Genomic DNA, 18,455 nt, shown 5'->3' on the forward strand with positions numbered 1-18,455 from the left:
CTAGAAGGTGTAGTGACAATTCAAATTGATATGTTTTAACTGGCGAAAGTCACATTAGATTCAACGGAAGTTGAATTGCATGTCCTTGCATTAGAATTATTGATGTCACTAGAAAGTGTAGTAGATAGTTCTAGTGTAGTTCATTAGTTAAACATGAGAATATCGTTGGTGAAAGATGTATGTACTTCATTATAGCAACAATCATTACAATTTATTCTTGCTAGCATACTTGTCTTGGCTGAAAGTTGCGCTGACAAATATCCTATTTATCACCATTCGTTTTAGTATCCCTTTGTTTCTGTATTATTGAATTGATGATTCATCTCACAATCCTCTTTATTTTATAGTTTATTGCACCATTAATCTTAAAAATCTAACTACATTTCCTCGTGGGATTGATATTCGATTGCTTGATTTTTTTGGCCCAATACAGCTACGGACCAAAAAAATTTGCCCAACAGGGAACAAAAAAATTTAGTTTGGGATCTACAACAATTACTACAATCTTTATGGAACTCATCACATTGTTGTGATGAGTTTTAATGGAAAATATATTTTATTAAACTGATTCTTCTGGTTCAAAAATTTATTATTTTCCTCAAAACTCGTCATACCGACATGACAAGTTTTATTATAATAATATTATTAGTTTAGAATTTGTTTTGTAATTAAAAAATATGGAACTCGTCTTGTTGAGGTGACGCGTTCCTTTGGGTTTAAATAACTAGCCACTTATAGTCATTGGCCAATGACATGATTTTGAATTGATGGAACTCATCACGTGGGCATGACGAGTTCCAATGGTCATTTTGATAACTTTTCGTTATAAATAGGAGTTGAGTTTGTTCATTGATTTTATTTTAGAATCAAACCATGCATTTGTGGGAAGAATATTAAGAAAAATTCTCGAATGATCTGTTTGGGTATGATTATTCAAACTTTGACAATTCAGATTCAAGCTCGTCTTTAAATGAGGAGTAGGTAAACAAGGGAATAAATTTGATACTTGATCAACATAAGGAGAGAAGAAAACTAGAAGAAATGAATAAGTAGATGAAAATTGAGAATAAGAAGAAAAAGAAGAAGAAAAGTTTATTTTTATGTTGAAAAAATGTTCTAAATATATGTATGAATTTTGTTTAGTTAAAAGTTATTTACGAATAGTTTTCAATTTATATTTGAAAAGTCAATAATAAAGATGGGTAATGATGTTCATAAATTATCCAAAAAGGTATAACAAAATACATGGGAACATAATTACAAAGGTTTTATCGGCCTAGTCGATATTTAGGAAGATGTGGACAATACTTCCTGTTGTGGCCTTCAACTCAGTAGTGGTGACAAAGCTGTGGTAGACCTTGGTCTCATGGAGGATTATCTATATCAATATGAATTCGACTAGATTCAGATCGACCCTCCAATTTCTTTCGTAATTGTGGATTTGACAACCATTCTTCAGAAATTGTTGGTGACCAATAAACATCGTTTGGGATATACATAAACTCACAACTGTATATGTTGCACATAGTATGTAGACAATAACAATCATCAGCGTATGAGTATGGGTCAACATTCACATGCATACATGCAGCAACAACAATCACATGAGCGCATGGGTATCTGAAGGCTTTAAATTGACCACAATCACACTATCTTCTATTGATATTACCGATATTTATGGCAGAATTATCACCATCATATGGTCGAACAAGTTCTTGGACAACGTATTTAGAATCAAATATGATGAAATTATGATAAAAAATTGATGTTGTATGCATTTGATTTTTGTTCATTGAGTTCTCAAAATCTAGAGCCCAATTTTTGCTATTGTTGATCATGGCCTCTATTTGTGCACCTTTGTCTACCCAAACTTTACCCAATTTGAAGTAAGTCTCCCCTAACAATACTTGCTATAGTAAATATATTGAGTCTCTTTAATCACGAAGTTGATACACTTCGCAAGATTGGTTTTCATATGCCTGTAACATCGACCTTGATCATCATATACATGTGACCATCTTTCCCGAGGTATTTTAGTTGCAAAATTATAAACATCTTATCTGCATCTCCTCAAGTTTTCTAGCCACACATGGAAGTTTGGTAGTAGTAAAACATATCCTAAAAAATTGGATTTAAGAATAATAAATGAAGAAAATAAATGAAAAAAAAAAACATATAAGTTACCCATGTTGATAATCTTTTTTTTATATTTTTTGTTCTTAAACTTTGTCATAGCGTTAGAGGCAATATGGCATATATAATACGTCGGATATGCGTTGGAGGCGACCACCTAGGTCTAGAAATTGTTGCTAACAACCTAGGTGAATGATTTGATATCATGCAAACTCCATATTGAGTGACAACATGAGAAGGAAAGTTAGAGAGAAATAAATTCCAAGTTTCCTCTAACTCATTTTTAACAATGGGGAAAATGTTTATATCACCATCTTATGCAACAACTATCATAAGAACATGATTGTATAGCCCATTTGTTTGCAAAAGAGAAACCCTTCAATTCATGACTTGAAAGCCCAAAACATGCCACACAAATTCTCTTTCCTAGGATAACTTCTCTAGTTTATATGCTCACAAGATGAGTATAAGACTGTATAATGGTTTTAGGGATGAAAAATTCTAATGCATGCAAAAAATATGATAACTCACTATATGACTGATCTAAACGCCATACAACAGTGTTATTGCATTCATTTTCGCCATCCACGACTTGTAGTAAGATGAAATATAACCACATTTAATCCAGATATATGCCACTATCACTGAAACTCGAATCCTTCGATTTTTTCGACCAGAAGCTTAACATATGAGTATATGGCATCGGAGTCTAAATGTTTGTGGTCTTGTGTCAATGAGCTCAACGTACATGTCCGCTGCTTGTTGAATCTTGTCACTTCCCACATTATCTTCTATTGTAAGAACGAAACTCGTTTCCTCCAGTTGCAGCCGACATTATGGTTTATGCTCCTAATGAAATATGTCATTTGATCAGACTCCACCACATAGAATTCCATATATTCTTTGATAGAATAATCCTTCACTACTAGTTGTGCATCTTTTTTAGTATCAAACTGGGACCCAACTGCCAACTCCGTTAATCCAACTTCAGAGGTACCCTAGTGGGTAGCATAAATATTCGACATGTCATGAATATTAGAATTCCTCATAGCATCGTAATTAATGTCATGCATTGTAATTAGATGATGATAGTGAGTCAAATTAGGTTAAATCATTTCGGGTTGTGGGGGTGTTGGTGTATGGGCCCAACACATTAGAGCATTATGTAATTCATGACCTCGTAAAGCTACTCCCTCATAGACATCACCCTCTATATCAAAACCTTGTCCTTCAGTGATATCAGAATCATCAAGTATTGGTGTATTGTCTTCCATCATTATAATGAAATTTTCATCATCCTCGTTAAACTCAGTAAGGCTTTCACAGAATCTCCCAACAAGGTTATCATCTACACCACTAATTTCATACGGTGTAGAGCATGCGTAGTTGTTGATGGCATATGTAGATCTGTTGGATTTTTCATTTCAGTAAAATCTCCATAATTTGATTATTAGCTGATTGATGTAGTCTAACCATAACAACAACATCGTCATCATCCTCAAGTTGGATTGCTCTATATGCGTGGAGTCTCTGAGATTATTTGTTAGTAACTCAAACATGAAACATAAACTCAAAGTTTTCTTTCAACTTTCTGCTTAAATTGGTGATAAGATACATTAACATGGAACATCATGTTTACGGGATTCTGTGACTTAAACACAACACCATCACCAGTGTGTATAATTTGGCCATTGGAATGGACAACTGCGAAAAAATTATCAGTCATTGTTTGAATTTTTTTTTTTGCTGCTTCAATGAAGTTGAAAAATGTAGAAGTTTTATGAAGATTCACATAAAATAAGCCAAATTAAAAGAAAAACGAGCTATCATTAAATGACCATTTAATGCACAATGATAGAAACTTTTCAGTGATATATCAATTTAACTTCAAAGATATATCAGACCATTCAATGATGTTTTTGACCAATTATTTAATGAAAAATGTCTTTTTTCTCAGATACCATTTAATGCACAATGACAGAAACTTTTCAGTGATATATCACTTCAATTCAGTGATATATCACTTCAATTCAGTGATATATCAGACCATTGAAAGATATTTTTGACCTATTCTTCAATGAAAAAGTCCTTTTCTCCATAGACTGTTTAATGCACAATGAAATAAACTTTTCAGTGATATATCTGATAATTGATTGATTTTTTAACCATATTTAATAATTCATCACAACCTATCATAATTCACCATAACTTTTCAGTGCTATATATATCCATCTCTGTATCAGACACAAAATTTCATTATTCAAGTTCATATTCCAAAAATTTCAATGGCAAAAATTTCAGCAACAACATATTGTAAGGAGAAATCTTTTACAATCTCCTTCAAAGGAGTCATTCGACTTTTCGACTTGATGATGAAAATTTTAAACAAGGTTGGAGCTACTAAAGATTCAATACTTTCTTTACTACATTTCAGGTTTCCAGCCTCTTTGGTTCCACAACATTCATCAATGACTTATTTGAACAATGATGGTGCAGTTAGAACATTGATTGACACATGCATTACCAATTCAGTGAGTAATGTTGAATTATTTGTTGAGTATCACAAGCAAGCTGTAACGTCTTCCACATAAAATAATCTCATGACGTATCTAATAATATAGAAGATGAACTTCTAGAACTTGAACTATTTATATATAAAAGGAAACAATAGAAAGAATGGTGGATTAAAGAACTTAACTTAACATCTGACGAGTCAACTGACGATGAAGTCTAAGATGTGTGGGTAACTTATTGCTTATATTGTATTGTAATGCAATGTAGTAGTTAGTGTTTCTAATGTAATGTAGGATTTAATGTTCTAATGCAATTTTTGTATTTAATAAAAATAATCAATAAGATTGTTGGAATTTATCACTTCGGCATAATGAGTTCCATTTTATTTTCCGAGAAATTTATTTTGAAAAAAAAGTCTAAACTAAAAAATATATAATACTATTATAATGGAACTCGTCATGTCGACATAACGAGTTCCTAAAAAAAATAAATTATTAGACCAAACGAATCAATCCAATAAAGTATATGTTTATAGGAACTAGTTACGTCGACGTGACGAGTTTCATGAAGGTTGTAACAAATATCGTATATACCAAAATAAACTTATTCTTCACCCTATTTGGCTAATGTTTTTGGCCCGTAGCCGTATTGGGCCAAAAACATAGCTTGAGGCTATTTACTATATTTGCATTAACAAGTTTTCTCTTACACTCATTACGATGACATTTTCACCGACAAAGTTTTGACACCGTTGTCAGGGAACGACTTAGTTTTATATTTATTTTTTTATTATTTATTTAATACTTATTGTTATTGCAACTAACTTTATTTTCTTTTTCTTTTTCATCACATTTTATTGTAGGTGTGGTATGACCAGGAGGAACCATGGTATCACATTTTGAGTCGGATATCGAAAATACATTCAAGAGAAGGCTTCAAGAACAAAGAAGAAAGATGTTACCAAATCACAACGCAATGATACCTCCATTGCAGTAACATAATTCGAATGATCCTAATGATTCATTGCAGCCACAAAATGCACAATTTCAACATAAAACTATTTGAGAGTATGTTTTACCAGTATTGGATTATTTGCCACTAGGATTAGTTCACCCGATAATTTAGCGTGGAAATTTTGAACTTAAATCAGTGATGTTCCAAATGTTTGATTCCAGTGGGCAATTTACTGGTTTACCACATGACGATGATGATGTAAGGGAACATTTGAAATTATTTCTTTTGATTTGTGCTTCATTTAGTTAACAAAGTGCCTCTAATAATACCTTGATAATGCCATTTTTTCGTATTCATTGTAGGGATGTGTTCAAATTTGGTTCCTCAGATTGTTAGCAGAATACAGTACAACTTGGAATGACTTGGCTACACAATTCGTTTGTGATTCAACCCACCAACACTGAATGCTCATCTAAGGAATGACATTACGGCCTATCATCAGCTAGAAGATTGAAATATTCACACCACGTGAGAGATATAAATCATTGTTGCGATGTCACCCCATGTATGTAATTCAATAGGAAAATCAGATCAAAATTTTCTATAATGGACTGAACTCTCAAGCTAGAAATATTGTTAACACATTTTCAAATGACCCTTTATTGGACTGCACAATTGGAATGACGATCAATATCCTATCTCTGGAGCTATAACAACAAGAGCTACACTTAGGGTTGTTAAATTAAATTCAATCTATGCCCTCAATGCACAAGTTTCTGTGTTGACCAATATGATCAACAATATGCATGAGATGGTAGAGATAATACCCATTCAAGCTATTCAATAACTTAATGTCCCTATACTTAGTTGCAAGATTTGTGATGGCAATCACAGTTATAAAGATTGTCCCCATGTAGAGGATGTTTTTTATGTAAATAATCTCCAAAATAACTCTTTTGAGAATTATTATGACAGTGCTGGTCATAGTTAAATTTTTGGGGAATCTAAATTCTAGGAAAAATACGACCATATTTTATTATGGGAACAATTTCGCCTCAAACAATTACAACCACGGGTAAGGGAATTACATACGCCAATAGTTGTCGTACAATCAACACCCCCCTCAATGCAGTCACAGTTCCTTTTGCAACCACAATAGTCGATGTAGCCACATCAACCTTAACCTCAACCAAAATATGCATATACGTAGGTAAAAAAAGTACTTTCAAGCTTCCACATCTCATACACTTGCATCTCTTGAAGCTCTAATGAGAGAGCATATTTCTATAATGAAAGTAATTGTGTAGGGGAATTCTTCTTCCAGTTGTCCGTTGAAAGCTCAATTTGGATAGTTAGCGACTACTTTGAACACAAGACCATCAGACAACTTGCCTAGTGATACACATGAACCTAATCGAAAAGAAAAAGAGCATTGCAATGTTATCACTCTATACAATGATAAACAATGTGATGACAAAACAAAAGAATCTGATGCATCGATTCTAGGTAATGATGAACTGATTCTTGAAGAGAAAGATACACCTAATGAGTGTTTTGATGTGCCAGAAAATGAAACTAAAAAAATTATCACTTACATGCCAAACATGCTGCAATCAAAGTTGTTGACATAACAAAATATGTGGACGCAATTGGAAGTGCTACCACATCTACATTTTCCTTCCAGATTCAAAGACGGTGAGCACGAAAAAAATACCAACTTCATGTATCCCTCTTCTAGACACATTAGTGCGAATTCCCTACAATATGAAGTACATAAAAGAAACCTTGTATGGGAAGAAGCTAAATGAAATTGAGACAATTGTATTCACACAAGGATGTAGAGTCATCGTAACTAAAAAATTACCTCAAAAGTTGAAAGATCCTAGAAGATTTACAATCCCATGCTCAATTGGAAATCATTATGTGGGAAAAGCTCTATGTAACCTAGGAGCTATCATCAATTTAATGTCATTGTCTACTTTCAAAAAGTATAGAATTGGTCACATAAAGCCCACTGCTGTCACACCCCTAAAATTTTGGATTGGTTTGTAAGACATTTAAAATTTCTTTCTTTTCATAAGCTTTCAAGAGTGTGAGGACTATTTTCCTATTTTACCAAAAAATTTGGTAGTTTAAATCCTTATTCCTTCCTTCTTCTCCTGTTCGTGGCCACCAAAAATGATTTTATTTATGTTTAACCCTTTTGTCGTTTAATTCTTTCTTCGATTTGTCACCGACCGCTTCATCATGTGTCTTCATCTCACTATCGATGTTGGTCTGGTACTATTGGTTCACTGTTCTTCATCATTGTTATCGTCTGGTGAGAAGGTTTAGTTTCAAGTTTTAAAGAAAACCCAACCTCGTCATTCTTCATCATAAACCAACCCCGATAAGTTGTTCCATGTGCATCAAAATGTCATTCTGAAAATTTCCTTCGTTAACCATCCCTTGAAACACCCTCCATGTGCCCCCACGCGTCGTCGTGCGCGTATAGGAGAGATTCTGATGGTTCAAACAGCTGAACCAAGCTGCTTGGATCGATTTACCCGAATTGGCCCTGGAATGATTGACCAAATTGAATTGTTGACCCTACACGTTGACTGCTAACCGTTGATTGTTGATAGTTGACTATTGGAGTTGACTTTTTTTAATACCATTATCTTTATGTTTTTCGACGTTCTGATTCTGTTTCCATAATCTATTTTTCCAAATTCTAACCCAAAAACCCTATTTTACATCATTTATCACTTAAAGTCTTAATTATGTTAAGTACTGTGAGATTTTGGACTCACTTTTTTATGTTGTTTTCGGAATGCACTCTCGTGTCTTCGGACCACTCTCTAGTAGACGCTGATCACTCTAGTTTTTCCTAGTTTGATTTGGCTCACTCGACTCTAGATACACATAAGTTATGTTTAGCGACTTTATAGTTTATTGGTTTAGTTGTTTGGCATTCGTATTAATATAGTGATATTATTTTTGGGTCGCCATTTCGCAAGACCTAGTGTAACTGATCATGGGAAGTATATGACATAACCAGTGTTGATTAGCTACTATAGGTGTGTCCACTTGACCTATTCGATACATATAGTATGTTATGATATTATATTGTGTGTTTACATTTATGATCATGTTCGTAAACTAAATTTATATATATATATATATCTGTGTTATGTTTGAATTTTGAATAATGTTGCAACACATTTAATATGTATACTGATGCATTCCTAATTCTACATGCGATTAAATCCCCACCCTGATTCTACGTGGTATTAAATCCCCGTCCTGATTCTGCATGAGATTAAATCCCATCTTGATTCAACATGGGATTAAATCTCCGTCCTGATTTTGCAAGGGATTAAATCCTCATCCTGATTCAACATGGGTTTAAATCCCCGTCCTGATTTTATTTAGGATCTTATTTGGAAGGCTAAATCCCCATATTGATTTTTATTTCTAATTGGGATCCTCTTCGGAGTGAACATCCCCATCTTGTTATCCACAATAAAAGGTAAAGTTATATGAATTGTCTGTTATAACTTCTTGATAATGATCAATGAGATTAATGCTGTCCTATTTTAAATTACATTTTTATGATATGTCTCGTTTGTTTATGGTATTTTGTTTATACATGTTTTATTATAGAGGACACATTGAGCTTAATAGCTAACTTTCTAGTTTTGTCTTTTCATATTCCTTTGACCATTATGACTAGAAACAATACATGGAGGATCATTTAGTAGCTCATTTCCTTTACGGATATCGTACGAATATTTTCAGTTTTTATGTTATTTCTTTTCTGTTAACTTTATATTTATTTATGAGATTTTGGGACATTAAATTATTTGTTATGCTTTGGATTTTAAACTCATAATATAATACTTATTATGAACTCTTATTTTTGTTTATGAAATTATGGTGACATTTCAACGATGCATGTTTTAGTCTGAATGTTTCACGATTTCTGTTAAACATGTAGATACCAGTTTTAGTTCGGGTCTACAAAAATATTAATTATATTATTATTATTATTACTACTACTATCATTACTACTATTATTAATAATTATTTTGTTTATATTTTTTTGTAGGCTTGAAAGTGGAGCCCAGTTACAATCCAAAGTCCAACAAAGCCCCAAACCTAGATGCCAGCCCTACAACCAGTACAATCAAATCTGGAGCCCAGATTCGACCCAACCCAGCTACAACGCGATTCAAGCCCAGGATTCAATCCAGACTCTGCCCGAACCAGCCTAACTCAGTGCCCTAAGTAGATTAGGGTTTCTACCCTAATCCCCTAACTTCAGCTCAACAGTCATTGTCGACTCCTCGACTCTTACATATGCCAGACTCTTAAGCTCTCGAGCTGTTTATGCCACCGTCGTTGACTTCCTGAGCCTCCATTGAGCATATCGAGCCATTTCCATCATCCACAGTAACATGCATCCATCAGAAAATAAATCAGTCAGGGAAACAACAAATCAATCTAAAAATGGAAGAAAATAAATCATAGCAAATCCAAGATATCCTGAGGCACTCAGGCTCTGTCATAAGCTAAAAATAGGGTATTCATACCCTATTTTCTTGAAAGCAAAACAGGAACCCACATGCAACCATAAAAGAAGAGAAAAAAGAGAAGACAAAGGGGGAGTTTTTTTAAAGAGAATGAAAGAAAAAAGAAGGAAATCGGGGGGGGGGGGGAAGAAAACCATTTGGGGAGAGGAAAAACAGAGAAATATCAAAAAAAAAAAAAAAAAGAAAACGTCAAAAGAGAAGAGAGAAGGGTTTACTTGAGTTTGAAACCAATTGGAAACGCAAAAGTCGCCGGATCATTGCATTTTTTTTTCTGAAAGGTACACATCAAATCTGGGATGCTCGAGTGGGTTTTAGGTTAGAAGAAGTGAGGATTTAGGTTGGGGTTGAGTAGAGTAACATTTTAGAGGGTTTGGGTCGCTCTAGTCACCGTGGGCCGCCGTGAGCGCTGCCACCGGCGGTAATCCTTTTCTTCCCTGACGAGGGAGGTTGAGAGAGTGTTGAAAATATTTTGATGTTTTGATATAACAAATAAAGTGTTAATGAATTTTAAGATTTTATATTGAATTTTAATGTATTTAATTAAATTATTCGAATATAAAAAATATTACTTCAAGTTTTCAAATGTCAATTTAAATCCTCTCTTAAGTGTAAAATTGTGTTTCATACTTCAAATGATTTTGAAACAATTTTTACAAAGTATTTCGAACCTTAATCGAGCCAAAAATAAGTTTTAAATTAGGAGGTACCGATACCCTTTTGTTAATTTTGGCTCTGAGAAAAATAGAATGCCCAATGGGTACTGATACCCCCTAGAGGTACCGATACCCTTAGTCATTTAACGGTCAAAATATTTGAATTTTTCACTGTATGTACCAATACCCATTGAGGATGTACCGATACCCCACGCTCCCAACAGATTTTTTCAAGAGGGTTTTCACACTACAACGGCTCTAACATTACCCAAATGTTTCCCAACGGCTAGAATCAATCCAAGGTGAATTTAAACAAGTTCTGAAGCCATTGATCAACAAGAATTGTGAGAGAAACAAAGAGAAAGCCTTAAACATCAAGTTTGAGCAATTCAAGCTAATTTTCATTTAATATTCATTTTTGCTTTCAAGAACACTACTTGTTCTCAATTATATTATTCTTGAGTGTTCTTTCTTTATTCTAGAATTGTGAAAACATCTTGCCTTGTGAGGTTTTCTGTAAGTTTGCAAAATTTGTAATTTTCTCTTTGGGAGAGAGTGTTCTTAAGAATTTGGTAATTCTTGAGGGAGTTGTAAGGTTACTCTTTGTCCTCAAAAGAAAAACAAATTAGTGAATTGTAGAAAATCCTTAGTGTGGATAGCTAAGGTAGTGGACGTAGACTTTGGTTGAGAAAGTCGAACCACTCTAAATCGCTGTGCAAATATTTTCAATTTTCTGCAAAAGCTTCCACCAAACTTTTTATTGCCAATTCACCCCTCTTGGCGGATTGGTCAATCGATTAACTCAACAATTGGTATCAGAGCTATACTGATTTGAAGGTTTAACCACCTCTTGAGTCGATTCGGGAAGAGTTATATCGATACTCATGTCATCAATGGTCTTCACTTCAAACTTCGACTTCGGTCTTGATTCAATGCCCGTCAACAAGCCTCCTTTCTTCAATGGAGCTAATTATGCTCATTGGAAGAATAGAATGAGATACTTCATTCAAGCAAGTGACATGAGAGCATGAAATATCATAGAAGACATATACTTCATACCTTCCACTCATTCAAGATTATGGAGTGAAGGAGAGAAAAGAATGTTCCAGCTCAACTCAATGGCCATCCATATTATTTTTTGTGCTCTTGGACCAGATGAATACTGGAGAGTTTCATCTTGTACAACCACTAAGGAAATATGGGATAAACTATAAGTCACTCATGAAGGCACAAACGAGGTAAAAGAATCTAAAGTTAGTTTTCTAACTCATAGCTATGAAAATTTCAGGATGAAACCGGATGAAGACATTAAAACTATGACGGGTAGATTTTCCGTGATTGTCAATGGTCTCAAATCATATGGAGAGATCATTCCAAATGATAAGCTTGTAAGGAAGTTAGTTTACTCTCTTTCAAAAGCTTGGTAATCAAAGAAGACGGCGATTATCGAGGCTAAAAATTTAAAATCTTTAACTCTCGATGAGCTTATTGGTTCTCTCCTCATGCATAAAATGATGCTTCAAGATGAGGAAGACCTCGAGAAAAGGGACGAGACAAAGAAGGAGACAGAGAAGAAGAAGAATGTTGGAGTTGCTCTCAAATCGACAAAAGATGAGAGTGATTCTGATGAAGATGCTGATGAGGAAATGACATTATTTGCTAAAAGGTTCAAAAAATTAATGAAGCCCAATAGAGGAAGAAAATTCAAACGCAATGAAGGCTTCAAGAATGAACCAAAAGAGAATGACCCTATTATTTTCTAAGAATGCAAAAAGCCCGGGCATGTCAAAAACGATTGCCCACAATTAAAGAAAAAGGGTAAATCCAAGAAGAAACATAAGGCACACGTGGCTACATGGAGCGATGATGAAGCTTTCGATGAAGAGGAACAAGAAGTAGAAAACTTGTGCTTAATTTCTTTCGAGGAGGATTCTCAGGTAACCTTTAGCTCATTTAATTTCGAAGATTATTCTTTTGATGAGCTGTTAGAGGAATATACTGGGTTGGCTTCGGATTATGAGAAATTATTTTTAAAATACAAAAATGATATTTCAAAATTGAAAAATGAAAATTAATCTCATATCCAAGACCAACATTGATCTTGAAAGTAAGGTCAAAGAATTGCAAATCAAATTAGATGAATTTGCAAAAAAAATACTGATTTGCATAACCTACTTTCAAGAGTGAATGATGATCATGAAAATAAAATTGATGATTTTAAAGCTTCTTTTAATAAAGTTGGAACAAAATATTTTGAAAAAGGAGAGAATTCAAAATCCAACTTTGTTAGAAAAAGTTTTAGAAACTACAATCATAGAGGTCCCCAAAAAACCTCAAATGGAAAAATCATTAGAAGTATATGGGTTCCTAAAGAACTCATTACTATTAAAGATAAGGATATCCTACACTAATGGATACCCAAGGGGACTAGAATTTTAGAGACTAATGAATATGGGCCCAAAAGAATTTGGGTACCAAAAATCAAAAATTAATCTATGTTTGTAGGAAAATGAGCATTGCTACAAGGCACGGGAAACAAATTCAAACTCATGGTACCTTGATAGTGGATGCTCAAGGAACATGATCGGAGACAAGAGTCGATTTATAGAGCTTAACGACAAAAATGGATGAGTGGTAACCTTTGGTGACAACTCAAAAGGTTACATTGAAGGTATAGGTACTATAGGTAATACCTTTTCCATACAAATAGAAAAAGTATTATATGCGAATAGGTTAAAGCAAAATCTATTGAGTATTAGTCAATTATGCGATAAAGGATACAATGTCTTATTCGAAACAAATGGTTGTAAAATTGTTGACATTGCATCTAATCAGATTATTCTTGTTGGTCATAGAATAGGAAACATTTAATTGGTGCATTTAGATTCTATTAATATGACTAATTTGTGCCTAGTTGCTAAGGATGAAAATGATAGTTGGTTATGGCATAGGAGACTAGGACATACTAGCATGAGTGTTTTACAAAGACTAATTCAAGGATGTAAATATTTTGTTTTAAACAACAATAAAGATAATCTTGGAAAATTTGATGCTAAAAGTGATGAAGGAATTTTTTTGGGTTTTTCCTTAAATTCTAAAGCTTATCGAGTATTTAATAAAAGAACTTTAGTGGTAGAAAAGTCTATGCATGTTGTTTTTGATGATAATCCCCTTCCGAGGAAGGATTCTTGTGTTGATGATGATGTAGGTATTGTAAATACAAATAACGTTAGACATTACGTTGGAGAACCATCGTCAAAAGAAGAAATAAAAGATGAAAAAACTCACGATGTTCTCGAGAATCCAACCATTGAAGAAGGGAAGTCTTTTACCTAAGAGAATACAACTATGTCAAGGATGGTGAAATTATAGGTGATCCATCTAAAGGGGTAACAACTCGATCTTCTCTTAGAAATATATGTAATTATGTTGCATTTATCTCATGCATATAGCCTAAGAATATCCAAGAAGCATTAAAAGATGAAAATTGGATTATGGCTATGCAAGAAGAGTTAAAATAAATTTGAGAGAAGTAAAGTATGGACATTAGTTGAAAGGCCTAGTAATAAATCTATTGTAGGTACTAGATGGGTATTTAGGAATAAGCTTGATGAAAGTGGTAATATAGAGAGGAATAAGGCTAGACTTGTTGCTCAAGGCTATACTCAAGAAGAAGGCATTGACTATGATGAAACATACGCTCCTGTAACTAGGATAGAAGTAATAAGAATGTTATTAGCATTTATATGTTTCAATGAATTTAAATTATATCAAATGGATGTTAAAAGTTCCTTTTTAAATGGTTTTATAAAAGAAGAAGTGTATGTGGAACAACCTCCTGGTTTTAAAGATTTAAAATTTCCAGATCATGTTTTTAAATTGACAAAAGTATTACATGGTTTAAAACAAGCTCCTAGAGCTTGGTATGAAAGATTGTCAAATTTTTTAATTGAAAACGTTTTTTTGAAAGGGAATGTTAACACTTATTGTTTTTAAAGAGAAAAGGTAAAGATATATTAGTAGTTCAAATTTATGTTGATGATATAATATTTAGTTATACTAATGATGCTCTTTGCCAAGAATTTTCTAAGCTAATACAGAGTGAATTCGAGATGAGCATGATGGGGGAGCTCTCATTTTTCTTGGGACTCCAAATCAAGAAAATAAAAGATGGCATATTCATCAACCAAGCAAAGTACGTCAAAGATATGCTCAAAAAGTTTGTATTGGAAAATGGAAAAGCCCAAACCACTCCAATGAGCTCATTTGCAAAGCTTGACAAATATGAAGGAGGTAAATGTGTGGATGTTAAATTATATAGGTCAATGATTGGTTCTTTACTTTATCTAAACATAAGTAGATTGGACATTATGTTTAGTGTTTGCTTATGTGCTAGATTTCAATAATGTCCTAAGGAATCACACCTAAAAGCCATTAAGAGAATCTTTAGATACCTTAAGGACACTTCTAGTTTAGGACTTTGGTATCCTAGAGACTCTAGCTTTAGTTTGCATGCCTTCTTTGATGCAGCTTATGGAGGATGCAAAATAGATAGGAAAAGCACCTCCGGTACTTGTCAATTCCTAGGAAATATGTTGATTTCATGGTTTTCAAAGAAACAAAATTGTGTTGCATTATCTACCACTGAAGCGGAATACATTTCAGTTGGTAGTTGTTGTGTACAAGTTTTATGGATGAAACAAAAACTTTTAGATTATGGAATTGAAGTAGGTATCATAACTATCAAGTGTGACAATACTAGTGCTATTTGTCTCACTAAAAATCCCATCCAACACTCTAAAACTAAGCATATTGAAATTAAACATCATTTCATTAGAGATCATGTCACAAAAGGAGATATAGTTCTAGAATATGTTGATACTTTGCATCAATTAGCGGATATTTTTACAAAGCATTTAGATAAAGAAAGATTTTGGACACTTAGGAGAGAATTAGGTTTAACTAACCTACCTTGACTTAGTGTTTAAAATAATTTTAGCACTTTTAATTAGAAGTGAAAATGCTTATAAAAATAATATTTTTGATTGCATTCCTTGCTAATAGTTAGGGGGAGTTTATGATTCTTTAGTGAAAATTAATTAAATGTTCAAATAAAATTTAAAGATAGATTTGATTGATTGAACATTGTTAATTTTCAATATACGAGTTGCCAATACCACTAGAGCTAAATAATTTAGCATTTTAAGTGCTAAAAATCAGATTTTGACATTTTTGTGCACAGTGTATCGATACCCCTAAAACAAGTATCGATACCCCCTTACTAGATATCGATACTCCTTCAACGTGTGTCGATACCCTCTTTGAATGTGTATCGATACCCCTGTCGGGTTTTGGGTTTTAAAACTTCATTTTTTTTATCAAAACCCCTAAAATATAAACACTCCAGCCGTTCACTCCTCTCTCGCCCTAAATTCTCCACTTTACTCATCTTCAACGATTCAAGTCAGAATTAGTTTAGTTTTCAACATATATTCCTGCTACAATAATCAAACTAGTGGAAACAACATCAAAATCCACTCAATCTTCAAATTACAAGGTATCTATCCTATTCTGATTTCTTGAACCATGTCTCATTCAAAACTCCCTAGGACATCATTTCGTCCTCCAAACCAACCTAAAAATCCACCTCCTATTCAACCACAAAATCCTAACCCTGATGACCCTGAGACGACTATATGAAATTCTTGTTTTAACGAACCTGGACGTCGAGAAAATCTCCACCATAGGTTTGTTTATCTCTTCGAGTCTTATAAAAGTCAGGAAGAACGTATCCCTTCTCTTCAAGCAATGATAGATATGAACTTTAAATATCTTTTTACCCTACAAACTTGGTAATTTGATAAACTTTTTCAACTCGAACCAGTAGTTTCTAACAACTTGTTTGAATTTTCTATTCTAATGTCGTATGCATCCAAGATGAGTCCCACACCTCCACAGTAAGTATTAGGTCTTATCTCCTAGGCCAATAAATTTATATTGACTCAGACTACTTAGCTAAGACATTTGGTTTAGATAATAACGACTTAGATAATGAAAAAAAAACTAGAGTCTTTTTTGAAATAATTTTTACAAAGTATTTCGAACTTTAATCGAGCCAAAAATAAGTTTTAAATTAGGAGGTATCGATACCTAAGTCATAGGTACCGATACCCTTTTGTCAATTTTGGCTACGAGAAAAACAGAATGCCCAATGGGTATTGATACCCCCAGTGGTACTGATACCCTTAGTCATTTAACGGTCGAAATATTTGAATTTTACACTGTAGGTACCGTTACCCATTGAGGATGTAACAATACCCCACGCTCCTAGCAGCCTTTTTCAAGAGGGTTTTCACACTACAACGGCTCTAACATTACCCAAATGTTTCCCAATGGCTAGAATCAATCCAAGGTGAATTTAAACAAGTTATGAAGCCATTGATCAACAAGAATTGTGAGAGAAACAAGGAGAAAGCCTTAAACATCAAGTTTGAGCAATTCAAGCCAATTTTCATTCAATATTCATTTTTGCTTTCAAGAACACTACTTGTATTCAATTATATTATTCTTGAGTGTTCTTTCTTTATTCTAGAATTTTAAAAACATCTTGCCTTGTGATGTTTTCTGTAAGTTTGCGAAATTTGTAATTTTCTCTTTGGGAGAGACTGTTCTCAATAATTTGGGGTATAATTCTTGATGGAGTTGTAAGGTTACTTTTTGTCCTCAAAACAAAGACAAATTAGTGAATTTGTGGAAAATCCTTAGTGTAGATAGCTAAGGATGTAGACTTTGGTTGAGAAAGTCGAACCACTCTAAATCGTTGTGCAAATATTTTCAATTTTCTACAAAAGCTTCCAGCAAAATTTTTATTGCCAATTCACCCCTCTTGGTTGATTCGTCGATCGATTAACTCAACAGCAAGTTATGTGAACTCTCTTTTTGTTTTCTGAAAAGGTGAGGAAATGAGGGAGATGAGAGGAAGAAGCCCGTGTTTTGGGCTTATTTTTTCCAACCAAAACATTGTCGTTCACACCCCTTTTTCCATGTTTTCTGGTTAGGATCTAAGATCAGTTTTAGTCCTTGTATGTTGTAATCTTACCCATATTTGTCATATACTTTAGGGTAAATTGCGGTATAAGTCCCCCATGTGTTGTAATGTGCCATTTCATCCAGTTAATGAATTCTGTTTTATTTTATTTTGAGCATTAATGATTCATTATTTTTATTTTAGTCATATTCTTACTTATTCTGTTATTATTGCCAATGTTTGACTTTGGTCATGATATTTTTAATTATTTCAGTTTAGTCACTGAATTATTATATTTAGGTTCAATTATCATTTAGCCCTCCATGTTTCTAGTATAATTTATTTTAGTCACTAAACATTATTTATGGGTTATTCTCATTTCTAGTGTCTGTATTTGTTTAAGATGTAGATTGGGGCTCTGATTGGTTCATAATTATTCTTTAGCTCCTTCAAGTTTATGTTTTTGCCATTTTGCTCCTTGGAATTATCAAATGCTTTATTTTTTCCATTGTATTTTGGTTTGTAATATTCATTTGTTTTTATTTCATTCCCTTATGCATGAACATATTTCACCTATTATGTAGTTATATGTATCCTCTT

This window comes from Hibiscus syriacus, unplaced genomic scaffold, assembly GCF_006381635.1.
Source record: "Hibiscus syriacus cultivar Baekdansim isolate YM2019G1 unplaced genomic scaffold, ASM638163v2 tig00112319_pilon, whole genome shotgun sequence".
In the NCBI taxonomy this organism is placed as follows: Eukaryota; Viridiplantae; Streptophyta; class Magnoliopsida; order Malvales; family Malvaceae; genus Hibiscus; species Hibiscus syriacus.